Here is a 19,063-nt window from a genome sequence, read left to right on the forward strand (position 1 = left end):
GATTTTTTCTCCTTATTTGTCACTTAAGAAATTATTTCTATATTTGTGTAGCTTTTTTTGCAATCAGTAGACATAACCTAGCCAGTAATACTAAAAGTCCCACAATATAAATGTTAAAGCACTACCAAGCTTAACAGAGAAGAGTTGTAAAACCTCAAAAAGAATGAGGAACATGATGATTTAAACCCCAATAAGAAGCAGGTACTAGCTGTGAAAAATTGTCTTCAAAAATCTTGCCAATTTCGCATTCATATAAAATTGTGTTTTTAATGCCAAGGAAATCTCAGTATTTTCCATGAGAAGTAGCAAGAAATAAACACTGCTTTATGATTTCATGAATTTACTAATATTCTATTCATAGAATCTAACCACACACACACATAGTTATACATGCACAAACATACACACATACTCTCTCACATACACAGCATGCACACCCATGCATGTACATGTGTACTTTATCAAAATATGTACAATGTGGAGTTTAGAAGCAGGTTCAATACAGAATATGGTTTTTCTAAAAGTGCTGAAAACAGTTGATTCTTTCACAGCACAGGTTTGAACTGCATGGGTGTGCTTATACATAGATATTTTTCAATGCATATATTGGAAAAATTTTGGAGACTTGTGACAATTTGGAAAAACTCACAGACAAAATTCATAGCCTAGAAATATTTTTTAAATTATGAAAAATTTAGATATATCATGAATGCATAAAACATATGTAGATACTAGTCTATATTATGATTTACTACCATAAAATATAGACATATCTATCATAAAAAGTTAAAATTTGTCAAAACTTATGCACATACACACAGATTATACACGATGCCACTCATAGTTGAGAGAAATGTAAACAAGTGTAAAGAGGCAGTATTAAGTCATAACTGCATAAAATTAACTGTTGTGCATACTGTACTTCTGTAATAATTTCATAGTCACCTCTTGTTGCTATTGCTGTGGGCTCAAGTGTTCTGAGTATCCACTTAAGAAGCTGCGTGACACTAATCATCTCTGTGTGAGCCGTTCTTCTCTCCACCAAATTGCTTATCACACTGAAAAGTGATCTCTTGCAGTTCTTCTGTATTTTTCATCGTGTTTAGTGCAATACTGTAAATCTTGAATTACATCATGGGACCCATACCAAGTGCCACTACTGGTACTAGGAAAGCTCCCAAGAAGCAGAGAAAGTAATGACATTACAAGAAAAAGTTGAATTGTTTGATATGAACTATAGATTAAGGTCTACAGTTACTGTCGTTCACCATTTCAAGATAAATACATCTAGCGTGAAGACCATTGTCAGAAAAAAGGAAATTTGTGAAGCTGTCACTGTAGCTATGCCAGCAGGCATGAAAATCTTGTACGTTTTGTGAAATGCCTTTTTATCTCATATTGAAAATGCAGCTTTTATGTGGGTGGAGGATTGCAATAAGAGAGTCATACCTGTAGACTCTAATATGATTCCAGAAAAAGTGAAGTTATTATATGCCAACTTAAAGAAAAAGGAAGGGAAAGATCTAAAGCTGGAGAATTTAATGCCAGCAAAGGATGGTTTGATAATTTTTGACAGAGGTTTGGCTTTAAAAATGTAAAGATAACATGAGAAGCAGCTTTTACCAACCAAGAGGCAGCAGGTGAGTTCCCATTAAGAAATCCATTGAGGAAGAAGGATATCTGCCTAAACAGACTTTTAATATTTTTATCAGGCATAATTTATTTTGAAATCAGTAAAAATTCTGTGTTGGAGGGAATCAGTGATCCTAAACCCTGTCCTGATCAAGGGTCAACTGTGTGTTTTGGAACTGTGCCTGATGCTTAATGAATACTCGATGAGGAGTTGCTATTGACTGGTTGAATAAGTAGCTGAGTAAATGAATGAAAATACTAATATAAACCAAGAATATTATGAGGACTAAAAATGTAAATGTCCAAAGTAAATAAATTAATGCTCTGAAACATTCACATTTAATGTTTCCTTCACATACCCCCCTAGAATCTGTTGTATCTTATGTGATTCAATCTTGCCTTGAATCGAACACACAGATCAAGTGTTTAAGATATTCTTTGCATCCAAGATTTATCTATTTGACATTTTTTCATATTTCTTTCTCCTATTCTAGCTAATATTCTTTCCTGTGAGATGTTTATACCACACCTTACATCCTACAGGCACATTCTAATACTTTAAAAGCTACTTTAAACATTTTGGAACCATTTAGCTTTTCTTGCTTTCTCTCAGTGCTACAGGATGGAAAGGGACCCTTTCTAATTAGAAACAAGTAATATTCTTTCCATATATAGCAGTTCATCATTGTACATTACCATAGGGAGCTAAATCATTAATATTGTATTTCTAAGAGAATTTCCTTTTCCCTTTTTACCTAAATGAGAGGTGGGATTTCTTCATTTCCTTTGACAAATGTTTGAAAACCAGAAAGAGCCTCTGCTAAATAGTTTTCAACTATCTGAAATCTGTATTTCATAGATTAAGCTACCTTCTTAATGTACTTTCATGATTGAATTGAGCTCACTGTCATGCTCACTTCTGTCTGATGGTGAATGATTTCCATAAAATTGACGTTTAGCATCTGTCTATACTTTACCACTATCTCATTGTAGTAGGACTGATAATGTGTTTCTTATAGTAATTTCAGCACCCCAAGAAGGTATTTCCTGTGATAGTATTTGGAGACATCACGAAAGATAATAAAGCATAAAGTTCATTGTTAGGGCTCCAAGGTCGGAAAGAATGTGGCTGGAATTCCAGCCATATCAATCATTAGCCATGTTACCTTGGGAAAGTCACTCAACTACACTGTATGTCTCAGAGTCCTCAACTAAAAAGAAAAGGCATGATAAAAATACTGACCTGATCAGGTTTTTAAGGATTATGCAAAAAAATTCATGAGAAATTCATTTAGCTCAGTGCCTGGAACCCTGTATGCATACCATAAACATTAGCTATAAAATGTTCATTATTAATTGAATTCAAACTTCTGTCTATCCTAATACCTAATTTTGTATTTCTTTAGTGCATTGTCCTTAAAATAATAGGTTCTTGTGACTGATTGCTTAATTTCTTACTCTGTTCCCTATGAACTGCAGAGTATTCTCATTGAGTTCTTGGATCCTGGTGCATATGATACCCACGTCTTTCCTGCTTTCTTAGACATGACCACAAATTGTGAGCAACCATGCAGCCTATCTACCCATACATGCAGCTCTTTATGGATTATAAGACAGTATAAGGTCACAATAATGAAGTCTTCATTTTAGAATATTTTAGAGGTCTTTTCCTCATCCTGGTGTAATCAATTGCACTTCAAGTAATCATAGGACTCTTTGGTCCTGCCACAGGGATAATTGAAGGGAGAAATGAGGCCTGACAGTCCATGAGATGTGGACATTAGCATATTTCTTGGGAAGGAAGAAAAAAGGAGAGGGTAGGTGAGCCCTTGAGAATTCTTGGGAACTGTTTCAAGACTACTGAATGGGTAGAGCAGATCTGGCTTTGGGCTAAGGGAGAAGGATGGGGAAATGTGAGAGGCTGCAAAACAAGGGATTTGTAATATTACCAGGCATGCAATGGTTGGCTTTCCACATTACATGCTCAGAAACCATTTTAAAATTCACTGCTATTAACATTACACCTTAGTATTTAACATAGAAGTTCTCTGGAGCAGGTCATTTCTTTGTCTATAAAATTTCTTTAACTAGGATACATAAAAGAAAATGTCAAAAAGGTTTTTTTTGTTTGTTTGTTTTTTGTTTGTTTTCAAAAATAAGAAGTGATTCAAATGGAAAAGAAGCAATTTACATTGCTCTAAATGAGAATCACGTGAACGTGTTGTTTTTGTTGTTGTTCTGTATTTCGGGGACTTTTTTTTCTCTCCCTAGGGATGGGGTGTTGCTTGATCACGGTTTATTGCAGCCCCGAATTCCTGGCCTCTAGTAGTCCTCACACCTCATTCTCCTAAGTAGCTAGGACTACAGTCCCCAGGCCATGAAACATAACAGAAAATTGGTAAATACTGAAAAATAACATAAATCATGCTTTGAGGTTTACTCATTAAATTATGGAAAAGATACCTTCATAATTTATGTTATTGATACAGTCAACAATTTAGTTATAGCCATTGTTACATCTTTTGAATGTGTCTCATTATAGTCAATTATTGAGTAGCTATGTTCAAGATAATAAGTACTCTAAATATTCTCTGCTAAAATTATAAATTTAGGATTAAGTTTAGGATCACCTCTTCTTAGTAAACCTACACCTGGAGTTTGAGGCTCCAATAGCAATACTTACACCTGCTTATAGTGGCACAAGTCTGTAATTTCTTTTCTGAAATACAGGGAGCCCATTATGTTTTGGAATTTAGAATATTTTAAACCTTAAGAAGACAAGATAATGGGACATATTCTGGATATGGCTTGAATCTGGGGCAGTACTCCAGATTCAAGCAGTTCAATATTTTTGAAGCAAAATACACAAATAAGCACTTAAATAAATAATCAAATCAATCAATAAATACTAAAATAACCTCATTAGTCAAGTTGTATATTTTTCTAAGCTAAATTTATGTCAGGTTTTATGGCCAAGTGAATTTAGAAAGGCTTTTGAGTTTCAGATTTGCTTGGATTTAAGAATTGAAGATGAGTGGCTTATAAACAGCATCTTTGCATAGACCTTCCTTGTTTTCAATTATCTTTTTTTCAGAATTAGTGTTTCTCAATATATCAGGTCCAGTGTCTCTTTTCTAGTGGAAATAATTTATTACCATCTCTTTTTGTTGCTGACATAAAGTACAGAGATAATGTAACCTAAAACCTAAATACAATAGTATATTTTTTAAAGATCAATGTAATAACCTATGTAAAACATAAATAAAAGGAAAGAAATGAATAAAAAATTAACATATGTGACAACACGTAAGTCCAATCTAAAATACACTAAAGTATTCCAATGCCTGCAGCTATGGTTACAATCATTGACTGTCAGCTATGAATACAGACTGATAAGGTTCACTTTATCATCTGTGCCCATACCTAGAGTGGCGTACCAGGCATGATTTTCAAAATGCTCAACAACTCTTGGTAAAGTTCATTTTTTAAAGGAATGTATTTTTATGTTTCATGGTAGTTGCTTTTCTGAAAAATTCAGTATTTCATAAAATAGTGCTTTTCTTGAAAAAAAAATTGGAATTGTATGTAGAATGTAGAATGTTCTAAGGTCAGATGATTTCAAGCTGGGCTTCCCCCATCCATGAATGAGTGGCAGGACACTGGAAATCCAGGCACTTGTGCATCATGCAGTACTGTCCTGCCATGCACACTGCTGAACATCTCTCCTTCACGGCCCTTCCCACTAAATGTCAGCAGTGCTCCCTTAATCACGTTTACACTGAAAACTGCCACTACACATTGGCTGAATGCCCTGAGCCTCCCGTGAGAATCACTGACCCATCTAATCCTCACAACTACCTAATAAGCTCATTTTCTTACTGTTGGTTTATAGAGGAGGTCATTGAAGAACAAAGAAGAAGAAAGGAATTACCATTATTGAGTGGCAAAGCTGCATTTTACCTACCACAGACATTTTAACTCCTAGTCCAGTTCTTTTCACTATATAGGCTAATAATTATAAATCTGTAATACTTGCTTTTTCTTTCTCATTTTTAAATGATTATGAGGCAACTCTGTCACCTTGTACTTTCTATGCCCTCCCTGAAACTGCTTAATTCATAATGTTTTCCACTCCAGATTTTTAGAGTGGTGGAGAAATTGGTACTTGATGGTCAACTAATAGGAGAACAAGAGTTATTTGCATCAGAGGATTCAGCCTATTTTTGAAGCTGCCCTGCATTCTGTTTGAAGATAAATGACCTAGTGAGTGATTTGCCACCTAAAAGAAAGCCAGGCCTCCAAAACACTGGGTGATTGTATTCATTATCTATTCCTGTATAATAAATTACTACCCAAATTAGCAGCTTAAAGCAACAAATATTGTTATTTCAGAAAGCTTCTGGGGGTTACGAATCTAGGATTGGCTTAACTATATAGCTCTGGCTCTGGCTCAGAGTCTCTCTTAAGGTTTCATTCAGAACATAGGCTGTGGCTGCTTCATCTGAAGGCTTGACTGTGGCTGGGGGATTCACTTCTAAGCTCATTCACATACTGTTGGCAGGAGCCCTCAGTTCTCTATTGTTGATCACAGGTTCTTAGCATGTGAGTGTCCCCTGACCATGACATAATCGCTAGCTTCCCCAAAGAAAACCACCCTAGAAAGAGAGGGGATAAGAGAGAAAACCCACTCTTGCCTTTTATGACTTAGCCCTCAAGTTACAAACCATAACTTCTGCCTTATTGTATTTGTTAGAATAGAGTCACTTATTCCAGCCTGTACTCAGAAGAGAGGAATTTAGTTCCACATCCTGACAGAAGGAATAACAAATTGTAGACATATTTTGTTTTAACCACTATAATGATAAATTCAGTTCTGAGAATCTTTTCTGATACTTAGTTTCAGCAGAAAAACTAATTCCGGTTTTACTGCTCTACCTAGATCCCTTCAGATGCCTTTCACATTTTTGTTTGTTCATTTGTTTCTGCACCTGCCATCCAACTTCTGCTTTGCTGCTAAAGGCTGGCACTTGCTAAATTTAGAGACTTGCTCTTGGCCACTGCAGAGCCTCACATATCTAAAAAGTCAGAACACTGGATGAAGCTCTCCATGCCCCAAACACACACACACACAGACACACACGTGCATGCCCAGACACACATACCAACAATGTAGCCAGTGACTGACTGCTATAAAAGTTTTTTTAAGAAGCCCACCTCTTTGCCCTGGGGTGGAATAGACTCTAAGGTGTGTTTTCCTTTTCACAACTCCTTTTGAAATCAGGCTAAATCTGGGCTTCATCCAAAACTGTATTTTTGCTTGGCTTTTCTCCTTTTCCTTTCCTGCATCCTCCTGAACTGGTTCCTCCTGAGATGATGTTCTTCATAAATTATGTGCACATGAATCCTTAATTCAGATTCTATATATGTCATATTTTCTTTGCCTAGAGCTTTGTAAAAATTTAAAGCCCTATATTTGTGTTACATTATGGTATTTTGATTGTATAACATAAAACATACTCAAGCTAGCTCAAGTGAAAATGAGGAGTTATAGAAATACAACATATAATCTTATAGCTATTTATTTAGGGCATATTTAATATGGCCTGGAATCACAGGAACTTAAAGAAGGAAACAGAGTTTCCACCTCATGTGGCCACTTTCATCACTGTCTTCATAAGTGGGTCTATTCCATTATTCTGATTTCTCAAATGAATCCATCAGTTTATTTATCTTAACCATGGTCCTATGTAGGTGTCGCTATGGCTATCTCTATTTTTATAAAATCTTCATTCCATTGCCAATCATCAATTCCTCATTTCTTGCCTTGTTTCTTGTTTTAAATCTCACAGAAATCCTGATGAGTCAAGATTCTACGTAAAAGCCAGGCCCAGAAGGGAGTGGAGTCATTAGATGTTACTGATTGGTTTGCAGGAAGCAACTGGTGAGACAGAATTTTATATAAAAGTGGTTTATTGGCATGTGTTCTCAGGATCAACACCTCTAGAGGGGAGAAAGAAGCAGGATTGGACAGCGGGAGAGTCATATTCCCATGCAGTTGCAGAGAAAGCCTCAGCCAAACCCGGAGAGCTCTAAAGCTGAAATGCCCTTTCCAGTTCTGAGTTGAAAGCAGGAAGCTGAGCCTTAACCATCTTATATCACCTAGTCATTCCATGACAGAGGGTGTAATCTTAGAAAGGGTGGCTCTCTTCAACTAAGGACAATCACAGGGAAAGGACTCATGTGCAAGATCTCAGCCACCAAGACTCCCAGCAGCTTCAGTGTCTCTGTCCTGAGGGGATGAATCTGTGTACCACAGCATCCACCAACACAAATACAGATTTGGATTAGATACCTTTCCACCGTCCAGCCTGAGTGGGGTGGATTCATGGCCTTTGATCCAGTCAGCAATCTGCTTGTGCATTGCAGTCTTTGAAGCGGGCTTATGCAGAGGACTGATCCCCTGCAGACTCTGACTGGGGAGAGAAAGAAACTATGGGTGATAAAATTAGTGATAGGTCTCATGGAGATTCAGAAAATGGTTTAGGAAATGCAAATTATTTTGTAATATACTTCAGAAGTCATTATATGTATAGAACAGAGTTAGCCTTATCTGAAGTTCTGCAAATTTAGAAGATGGAGGCAGTAGTCAGGCATGTTGTGCAAAATCAGCTTTATACACTAATCATACCATGATAATACACTTGAGTTAAATCCACATAAGTCCTTGCATGCTTTACTGTTCTGAGTTGAAAAGGATGTTTAATTTAAAATAGTCCCTTCAGTTCTTGCCCCTTTAAAACACACTGAATGCATATATTTGCTCCTTTGAAAATGTAAAGCTAAATGTTTGTTTAAAGTACATTATAATTCCCTTTCCCATCATTTTAGGATGGCATGTAAAGAAGTAAGTGCAGCATGCCTTCCAGTAGAAAAGCCATGAACAAGACTCATCATATACAGATTTTGCTCTATGCTACTGGCATTAACATATCATGGCTATAAAAAACAACACTCAGTCATAGTGCCAGAGTTTTGCCATGATCTTAAATATGGGAGCTGAGGTTTAGAGGATTGTAAGCACAAAAAGATCCTCTTGAATGATTTCTGAAAAGGAACAATTTCAATGCACTTGCCTTCCCTCTTTACTCAGGAGGAAAAGAAGAGTAACAAGTATATGAAACACTTTGACATGCACAAGGTGGCCATGTGTACTTGGAGTGGTCAGGCCTAGGTATATTCCGGGATCTTGCAGAGGCACTGTGTCAGTTGGGGTGGGGAGGGGATGCGGGTTTACTTGCAAACCACAGAATCCTTTCTGGCTATCTTACGTGGAAAAAAGTGAATGAGAGGAAATTAACTTGTTCACTGACTCTCTGCAAAAGCCAAAGATTTATGTTCTTTTTTTCTCTGCTTGCTCTCCTCGTTGTTATTTTTCCCTCTGCAGTTAATCTGTAGTGAGTGCTGCTATTTTTTTAAAAGTATATTTGACTATGATACTTATTCATTGAATTTGTGATATTAGAAAGACAGCTGTACGCAAAATCCAAGGAAAAATGTATTCAAAGTATTTCCCTTTGCTCCAATTATTCGTCATTCGTTGATTCATTTAACATATTTTTAAGATGAATAGTATCATTTAACATATTTTTAAGGTGAATAGTATACTAGTAATTGCTACCTTAAACATATTGTGTAACTTGCAAATTGTTATGTTTTAGAGAATTGATTTCAATGAATGTTCCCAGCATATTGTATTTCTTGGCACATATTCCGTTTTCTACTAATATTGTTTTAATGTTTCTTTTGTTTTATGAAATTAGACACAAACAAATAAAAAAGTGAAAAAAGAAAATTAAATGTTATCTAATTAAATTATGAATCATTTCAATTTCTCTCTTTCTTTTCTTCTTCTTCCCCCTCCTTTTCTCCCTCCATTCCTCCTCTCTTTCTTTCTTTTCTCCTTTTCTTACTAAGTCAGTCAGTCAGACCTTCCATAATGATCACCAACTGTATATCAGACTGTGTGGGCTGTGCTGGAAATCACAGAAGCAAACAACTTCTCATCACCCCAGGCATAAAAGGATTCATATTTCATTGGAAAATATATAGCTCTGTAATGTAACATTTCACATTTATTTGTTGTAGTGGGCATCTGTTATTTATTCCCTAGGATCAATCTCCCTGTCTTTCTGTAAGAGTGCCCCGGGCTGGGCAAGGTTGCTCATGCCTGTAATCCCAGTACTTTAGGAGGCTGATGTGGGTGAATCACCTGAGGTCAGGAGTTCGAGACTAGGTTGACAAACATGGAGAAACTCCGTCTATACTAAAATTAGAAAATTAGCCAGGCGTGGTGGCACATGCCTGTAATCCCAGCTACTCGGGAGGCTGAGGCAGGAGAATCTCTTGAACCTGGGAGGCAGAAGTTGCGGTGAGCCAAGATTGTGTCATTGCACTCCAACAAGAGTGAAACACTGTCTCAAAAAAAAAAAAAAAAAAAGGTGCCCTGAAGTTATTTTTGGGAACATCCCTTTCCCATTTAAATCTTAAGGTTTGGTTAGAAGTGATTCCGATCACAGATCCAATGACAGACACTGTGGTTCTATTTCCCTCACAACAGTAATTGGCATATAACCAAATTGAGACTGAAGGCCAAAAAAAAAAAAAAGGAGAAAGAAGACATAGTGATAGCCACTTGTGATGTTGCTTAAAAAATGAAATCAGTTCTAAGCTTTGCCTGGAGCCAGAATGCTCTACTGACTTTTGTCCTCTCTTTCCCTCTGTCACAATGACAAACAACATTAGAGATCTTTGCTTTTCCTTCAGCAGGCTACATCAGAGAAACAAAAGTAGCAAAGGAAGTAGAGAGAGGACCCATGTACCCTTCATCCAGTTTCCCCCTATGGTTACATCTTATGTAATTGTCATGTGATATCAAACCAGGAAACCACCATTGGCACAACGTGTGTATCATGTAGACCTATGTCATTTCATTACTTGTGGAAATGTATGTAAGTGCTCTTAAAATCAAGATAAAGAACTGTTTCATCCTCCCAAGATCACACTCATACTACTCTCTTATTGTAACACTTATCACCACCACCCCCCTACTATCTCCAATCCTGAGCAACAATTAATGTTTCACACCACTACAATTCTAACATTTGGAGATTTGTAGTCTTTCTGAGCTTATTTTTTTGCATAGGTTTTTTTTGCAGTTGCTCTAAGTTTTCTACTGTAGGTTATTATAGATATAGTGTATCATAGTCTATTGATGCTAACATTTTGCTAGTCCAAGTGAAAGGTAGACATTTTGCTTGTCTTTATTCGTTTACCATCACCCATTTACAATATAATTGTCTTAAGTATTGCTCCTATATACGCTGAGGAACACATTAGGCAGTTTTATAATTTTTGCATCAACCATCAAGCATAATTTAGACAACTCAGGAAAATAAAAATACATAATATTTACTCAGGTTTTTGCTCCTTCTGTTGTTCTATCTTTCTTCCTGTTGTTCCAATACTCCTTCTTTTGTCATTTTATGTCTGTTTAGAGTATTTCCTTCAGGCACTCTTTTAAGATAGGTTTACTGGTGATGTTTTTATTTTTAGTTTTTAATTTTCTAACATGTGAAAATGTCTCGCTTTCTCCTTCACTTCTGAAGGATATTTGCACTGGATATTGAATGCTGCATGGACAGTTTTGTTTTGTTTATTCTTCTGTCAGCACTTGAAAAATGTTGTACCAGTTTCTTTTGGTTTCCATAATTTTACAGTATAAATCTGCTGTCATTTGCATTGATTGTGCCCTGTAAGTAACATGTCATTTCTAACTGCTTTTAAGATTCTTTCTTTGTCTTTAGCTTTCAGAAGTTTTGACATTTTTTTTTTTCTTTTTGCATTTATCTTGTTTGGTATTGGCTCAACTTTTTGAATCTGTAGGTTTACGTCTTTCACCAGATTTGGGAAGTTTTCAGCCATTATTTATTTGAATACATTTTTAGCCCCACCCTCTTTCTCTGCCTCTGGAACTTAGATGACATAAATGTTAGACTTTTTTTTTATAATCTCACATGTCCTTGTTCACCTTTTAAAATTTGTGTGCTTTCAGTCTATTTCATCTCTGTAGCTCAGATTAATTTCTATTGGTAATTGAGGGTTTTGATTTTAGCTTTGATTTTTTTTCAATCTTAAGATTTTAATTTGGTTTTTCCTTGTATCTTTTATGTCTTTGCTAAAACCCTCTTTTTAATTTCTTTTGCTTATGTTCATAATTGTGGATGGTTTTTAAAATAATGGCTGAGATCTTTGCAAGATAATTCTAACATCTGTGTCTTCTCTGTGTTAATGTCTGTTGATTATCCTTTCTCATTCAAGTTGAGATCTTTCTGGTTCCTAATACAGTGAGTGATGTTTTAATTGAGATCTGGACATTTCTGTTGTTATGCAATTCTCATGCTTCAGCCTCAGCCTCCTGAGTAGCTTGGATTACAGATGTGCACCACTATGCCTGCCTAATTTTTCATATTTATAGTAGAGATAGGGTTTTGCCATTTTTCCCAGGCTGGTCTTAAACTCCTGAGCTCAGGCTGGTCTTAAACTCCTGAGCTCAGGGAATCCACCTGCCTTGACCTCCCAAAGTGCCAGGATTACAGGTGTGAGCGACTGTGCCCAGACTGGATCTTATTTTAAATGATGTGTTTTCGCAGGCTTTTCTTGAGACCTCTTTAACAAGGGACGTGAGTATTGCTTCTCTACTTCCAGATGGGAGTGGAAATCTGGGTTCTTCACATGGCCTCCATTGTCATATACAGAAACAGAGGCTCCCTGCTATTGCTTGGTGGGAGTAGATATTTAGGTTTCCCAGTAAACCTCCATTGATACCACCGTGACTGGAAGGGAGAAGGTGCCTCCTTATTGCTTCCTATATGGGCTCCATGACACTATGAGGGGTAGTCCAAGTACTACTGAATCGTAATGAAAGTCTTGACTTTCCAGTAGACTTCCAATAAACCACACTAGTGAGGATGAGGAGGTGTGTCTCATTATGAGACACATAGGATGGGGGGGTGTGGACATCTAGGCTCCCCACTCAGCCTTCTCTGACACCACCCAAGGGGGAAAGGTATCTTGTTATAGTCTAACGAGGGAAGTTTAAGCTCTCTACTTGCTACTTGCTGACAGGGATGGGGATGGATCACAGTTTTTTCTGTGGTATTTGGCTGCAACAGAATGTTTAAGTTCTAAAATACATCTGTCTTCTAAGATGCTCCTTTCCTATTCCTTTTTTCTAGAGAGACCAGGCTTATCTTGAGGCTTCTTTTTTTGGTCTGACCCTATTGGCATTTCTAGGTCATCTGCTTTTCCAGTAGCTCATATATCCTATCTGGTATTTATAAGGCAAAAAGAAAATCCAGTTCACTGGCCACCGTGTCATTCTTCAGATCTCATGATCTCCATCCAACTTGCCTTCTTCTCTTCACCTTTCAGAGGTGTTTTATGTTTGTTTTATTTATAACATCCAGGGTTATTATCTGTCCTAAGTGAGAAGAATAGGGAAAACATATCTACTTTTCAGAAGAAGAATTCCAGAATACTTTAAAAAAAATTAATATAATGGTAATTTATCTAAATTATTTCAACATGAAATAGTTACTATATTTGTTATCACTTGCAGAATTAATACAGATCATTTAATCAAAGAAAACAATGGTTCCACTGCTGTGTAATAGTTAATTTTAATGTATTTGACTGCAAAAATATTTGGTGGTTTCCTTTGTTTCATCTCTATTGTGGTAATGTTTGACTCTATTTTAAGTTCCCAAGCATTCTCTTAATAATTGTGATTTATAAACAGTCTATCTTCATTTCATCCCAGAGAGCTAACAGTCAAGAAAATAGTTCCTAATTCTTTATCTAAAGCCTCCTCAAGATTTCTGCCCTATGATGCAGTTTAATTCATTTTGAGAAGTAATGTTCTTGGATCTATTGCAGTTATTTGAACACCCAGATCTTTTTTCATTATTCTTCAATTGCTGTCTATCATGCTTATTTATTATTCTAATATTGCCTAAATTAGCCTCACAAAAGGAACCTATAAAATGAAGTATTTCAAAAATTAAACTCTAATTATTCCAAGAGTAAGTTGGCCTCGGTATAATTTGCATGGTGTTAGCACTAGGACAATGAGGGTCATGAAATAGAGAATGATTTAAGAAACAAATGGAAAGACTTGCAAAAGTACTAGCCTGTCTTTGGAGAAACCGCCTTCCTGTTTCATTTTTCAGACCATTGTTATTTGTACTTGTGTTAGCTTTCATGAAACAAATTTATGTATTTTTTTTTTTTTTTTTTACTACCAGAGTACAGTTCTCTTTAGGTAATCTGAGACTTTTAATTTTCTAGCAATATATATCTGTTTCCTTTTATGAATGTTACAATAAACTGTTTACCAGAAACTATGCTCCCAGAAGATCTCCTGATAAGGTGCACACATAGAAAAAGAAAGAAATGCACCATATTTGATGGGAATGAGGTAGGTGGGAACAAATCCAAAAATGTGTATCCTAAAAACTGTTTTAATAAGAAACTAATTTTATTTCTTATAAAGTTGTATTAAAATATGATTGCCAATTCTTTAGCAAATTAGTATAAAATACTAACTAAATATTACTTATCATGTATTTTATAAATATGAAATGTTGGCTTCTGATAGGAAAAGCATTGTACTTGCACTGTTTAGGGTAGAAACAGAGATAAACAAATGATGTACACTTCCTGCATTTCTCTAAAGAAAATGCTAAATCTAGTTCAAACCGAAATGAGTGTGAAGTGAGGGTGGCAGAGGGTGCGGAAAGTGGTGGAAGCAGGGTGAACAATTTGAAGAAGTGATAAAGCACAAAACAGAACTCTGGATTCAAAAACCTATGCCAGAAGGAGTAAAGAATAGTGCTTGAAAATGGAAATTGAGAAAGAAGGAGCCTTCAAGATGAGATGTTTCGTGGAGAGGTGGGAGGGTGAGAAAAGTGACTTGGAGTTGAGTGTCATAATTTGACAGCTTTGGGAATTGGATGTAGGAGTTTCTATATTACCCTGAGACCGTAAGAACTCTTGACAAGTTCAGATAAAAAGCAAACATATGATGAAAGTGTCATTTTAGATTATATTCTGCAGAGGTGTTATTCTACTTATGGGGAAAGCATAAGATCAGAGGCAGAGCATCCACTAACAATTAATATGGCAAAATCAATTTTGAGTCCATCAAGTCTAATGACAATAAAGGGAATAAAAGGGGAAAAATGATAATGAAAGAAATGCCAAACATCTTTGTTTCTGATAACAGGCATGTAGGAAGGGTGGATAAAGCAGAGGAATGGCTGTGGTGCAGGAATGACCAGCAAGGAGTCTTAGTCTCATTTGTTGTTATTCTTGAAAGCCAATCTGTAACTTGTTTAAATTGTTTGATGAGAAATTGGAGATAACATTTTGGAATATTTATTCAATAAATTGACAATGGGAAGAGCTAGAGAAATAATAAGGCAGTTGTAGAAGACAGTGTAAATCAGTGAATACATTTATCTGCCAAGTGGAGGGGGTCAAATGAAGTAGAGAGAAGGGAGTTACTCAACAAAATTAATTGAAGATACCTAAGAGACAGTATGAAGTAGAGAAAATCAAGAAACGTGGGAGCACTCTCCTGGTTCAGGTAGAATGGATAGGATGGAGAGAAGAGACGACCATGGAAAGCTAACATGTGAATATATTTCACGCTGAGATAACAAAAAATAAAGCGAAGATGAAAGTGGAATTTTATCTTGAGAGATAGTTTCTATAACAGTGTCACGGATTTGGGAGTTGAGTTCAGTTTCTTCCTTACTAATTCTGTGACTTTAGGCAAAATAGTTACCTTTCTAAATTTCAGAAGTTTTCTTCTTTGTAAATAATTAGTAGTACCTATCTGGTTTGGTTACTGTAAGAAATAAATAAAATAAATCACATAAAGCACTAACACAATTGCTGGCACATTGCATCACAATAAATGATATTATTAGTGTTGTTGTTTTGGAAATCTCATTTTGGAGTGATTCACTCATGCAATTCTCTGCTTGAAATAGTATACAGACAATTGCTTTCCTTTGTTCTCAGGGCTCTTCTGAGAATGTTAATTCCCCTAGACAACATTTGTATTTTAATAAGGTCCTTCAAGTCTAGAGGACAGGATGGAGAAGAAAAGAAGAAAGCTTTTCTGTTCCTCAAATGGCATTGCAGAGATGAACACTTACTATACCTTTCTTTGTGTAAACTGATCCCTCTCCATGCCGCATTTGTAATAGGATTTATGAAATTTTTTCTAATTAGTTTCACTCAGTTAAAAACCCATTTAATAATGTGTTTACCTTTAAATCATTTCAAAATCTCTTAAAGTCACATAGTGCCTGTCAGCTGCATTTCATTACAGCCTGGGAATAAACTCCTGCAATGTTGGGGCACAAAAGAGAGAACCTGTCACATCCTTTGCCATTCCTGGTTTACTTTTCTGGAGGAGCATGATCTCAGAAGCCCGAACCTAGGGAACATACCTATATTGTGGTGATAGAATTATCTTGAAGATTCTGTCTTTTAAAAATGGAAGATTAAATTAGAGGATGATTGCTAAATTTGCTTGGTGTCTTTCAAGTTGTGAATTAGTATTACAAAGATTATTTATGAGAAAGAAATATTTGCCAAAACTGATGAATATGTTTTGAGCCCAAGTTCTTTTTATAGTATTAATTCACTGATGTAAATGTATGTTTAAATTTATATTCTTATACTTGTTTATGCAAAGATGGCAAATACTGGAGAAAATTCATTTTATATCTTGGGACTTTAAAATGTTTGTCTAATCTGTAAAATAAAGGTTTTAGTCCAGATCTTAAAGGTAAAATAAAATTAAGTGAAAATTAGGCTCCCCTTGGACCTAAATAACTTGTAGGAATTCAGTTATCTATCCATTTACATCACTGCTTACAGCAATGACTTTGAGGATAATTAATAAGAAGTCTTGGAAGAAATAGTAAAGATTCTACTGAATATCAAATCAGAATAAAAAAATCAACTAGAATATCTTTATGATTATTTCTTTTGTGGGAATTGAATTCAGAAACTACAAAATTATTATGTAAATTCTGTAATTATGTGGCATAATAATTTACAGAATTTTCTAGTTTCTGCATCATAGGGCAGTGTTTGGTAATTAAGGCAAGTGACAGCTGAAAGGAATTGACAGTTATCACCAAGCACAGTGTAATGACGGGGAGCTTGGTGAATGAGCTCACACCTGGTTCATATGCACAGACTCCCTAGTCATCACTGCCTCTATTCTGCAAATCCAGCAGGTTGAAACCCAAACACGGAACATATTTATTCCTCAGTAATAACAGATCAGTTACCATCAAAGACAAGATTGGAATCTTGCATGGCAATACGTCATGTCCTATGTCCCCTCTGGTGCACAGAAATCTAAATGTATTTTTTAAAAATAATTTCAACTCTTACTTCAGATTCAGCAGATACACATGCAGGTTTGTTACCTGGGTATATTGTGTGATGCTGCGATTTGGCGTACAAATGATCCCATCACCCAGGTCCAACTGTATTTTTAAATTGATTCATTAATTTTACATCTTTCTTTAAAAAAATCAAAAATTTAAATAGTACTTTAATACTAAGACTTTGTTCCCCAAAATCAACTTAGCTTACACTTTTTCATGATGAAATATTGACGAAAAATTAAAATACTGTTTGTATTTTAAATTTTGGTTATTGAAAGCTAAATGATCTTTGTGAGCAGCAGTTTCTTAAACTTGCCAAACCTGTGGCTCTGTCTATTAATTAGATGGTTTATAATAAGTGAGCCTGATTTTCTCATTAAAACTATTTCCTTCTTTGTCATGTTTTTGAAAATGACATTACAAACCTTTTCCAGACTGGGTAATGTTAATAGCAAATTTCTTCATTTACTAAAGGGTTTAGATGTGATTAGTATTATAGATCTGGTTTCCTGGAGTGCAGACTCTGAGATAGAGACTGACACGGCAGAAAGTTTATGAGGGTGTATTATGGGGATCAGCACTGATTGGGGGAGGAAAGGAAGCACAACCGAGCAGGGGCAGATGGCAAAGCTGTGACATAGTCTCAACAAAGCCCTCAGCCAACTCTGTGGAGAGCTCTGGAAGTGAGATGACCCTTCAGAATAGTCCTAGGCTGGGATGATTTAGATGTCAGGCTGATATTCTCCTGCACTGAATGTGGACTTCTCCCAGAAGTAGGCATGTCTTACTTCACCAGAGGCCACTTTTGGGTGGGAGAAAGCTGACAGCTAAGGTCTGGAACCTGACTACACTCACAGAGGCTAGAGGTCCTTCACACCTAGGTTGGGGCACATATATCTGTGTAGGGGATCATGGTGTCCAGCACAAAGAGTTAACACCATGAAAAATACATGGCTCTTAAAGAATTCCAGAATCAGCAATCATCTTAGAAAAATGAACTTAGTAAAGTTTGTGTGAGAAAAGTGCAAATAGCTGAAAAAATGAAAATCACTTAAATTATCATAAGTGTTGAGGCTATAATACATTCTCCCACTCAAAGAGTTTTATAGTCTTATTTGGATTCTCTACATATTTTCTGCTAGGTAATTTTTTAAAAAATGTATTTGAAAGCAAAATTATAGAAGGATAAACAACATGGACTGTGGAACTGATTGACTGTATTCAAACTTAGTTTTACAGCTTACTAGCTGTCCCATCTTGAACAATAACAAGTTAGAGCCTCTGTTATTCCTACACGTGAAAACAATGATGAGGTGAAAATTAAGAGAGATGGCAGTTTTTAATAGATTCTACTTTGATGCCTCTTATTTAGAGGTAGCTAGTGTTTATTTCTTTTTTTCAAAATATTGCAAATCAAATAGTATATGGGATCCTTAGGGTGATGCTTTTCCGGCTGGAAACCTCTTTGGCCAGTGGTGCCTTTGCTTGAGTTTTGCTCAGGCCACTAGGCTGACTTGGCCTGGCAGGCTGTGCTTGGCTCATACTACCAGCCTGTATCCCATACCTGCCAAGGGCAAGTGGAGTGGTGAGGGGTAGGTGGGTGAGCAAGCGTCAGGTCTGCCAGCTGTGGCAGGGTGGGCAGCTCCAGGTGCTGGCATGGGCTGCAGCTCCCTGTGAGGCTGTGGTTGGACCAGGCGTATTACAAGTAGCTTCCACAGTTGGCACCAGGGAACTCAGTGGCAACCAAAAACTTGGAGACCCAGTAATCGCAGAGCCCCAAAGAGAGTGTTACAGCTCTGCATTGGAGAGCTCTTAGGTCTGGGCCCCTCAAAGCTCTGCAGCTTTTCTCTCCGTCTCTTTTCTCTCCTTCTTCTCACTCACTATGTGGAGAGCAAGGG

Source organism: Papio anubis, chromosome 3 (assembly GCF_008728515.1).
Source record: "Papio anubis isolate 15944 chromosome 3, Panubis1.0, whole genome shotgun sequence".
NCBI classification, from domain to species: Eukaryota; Metazoa; Chordata; class Mammalia; order Primates; family Cercopithecidae; genus Papio; species Papio anubis.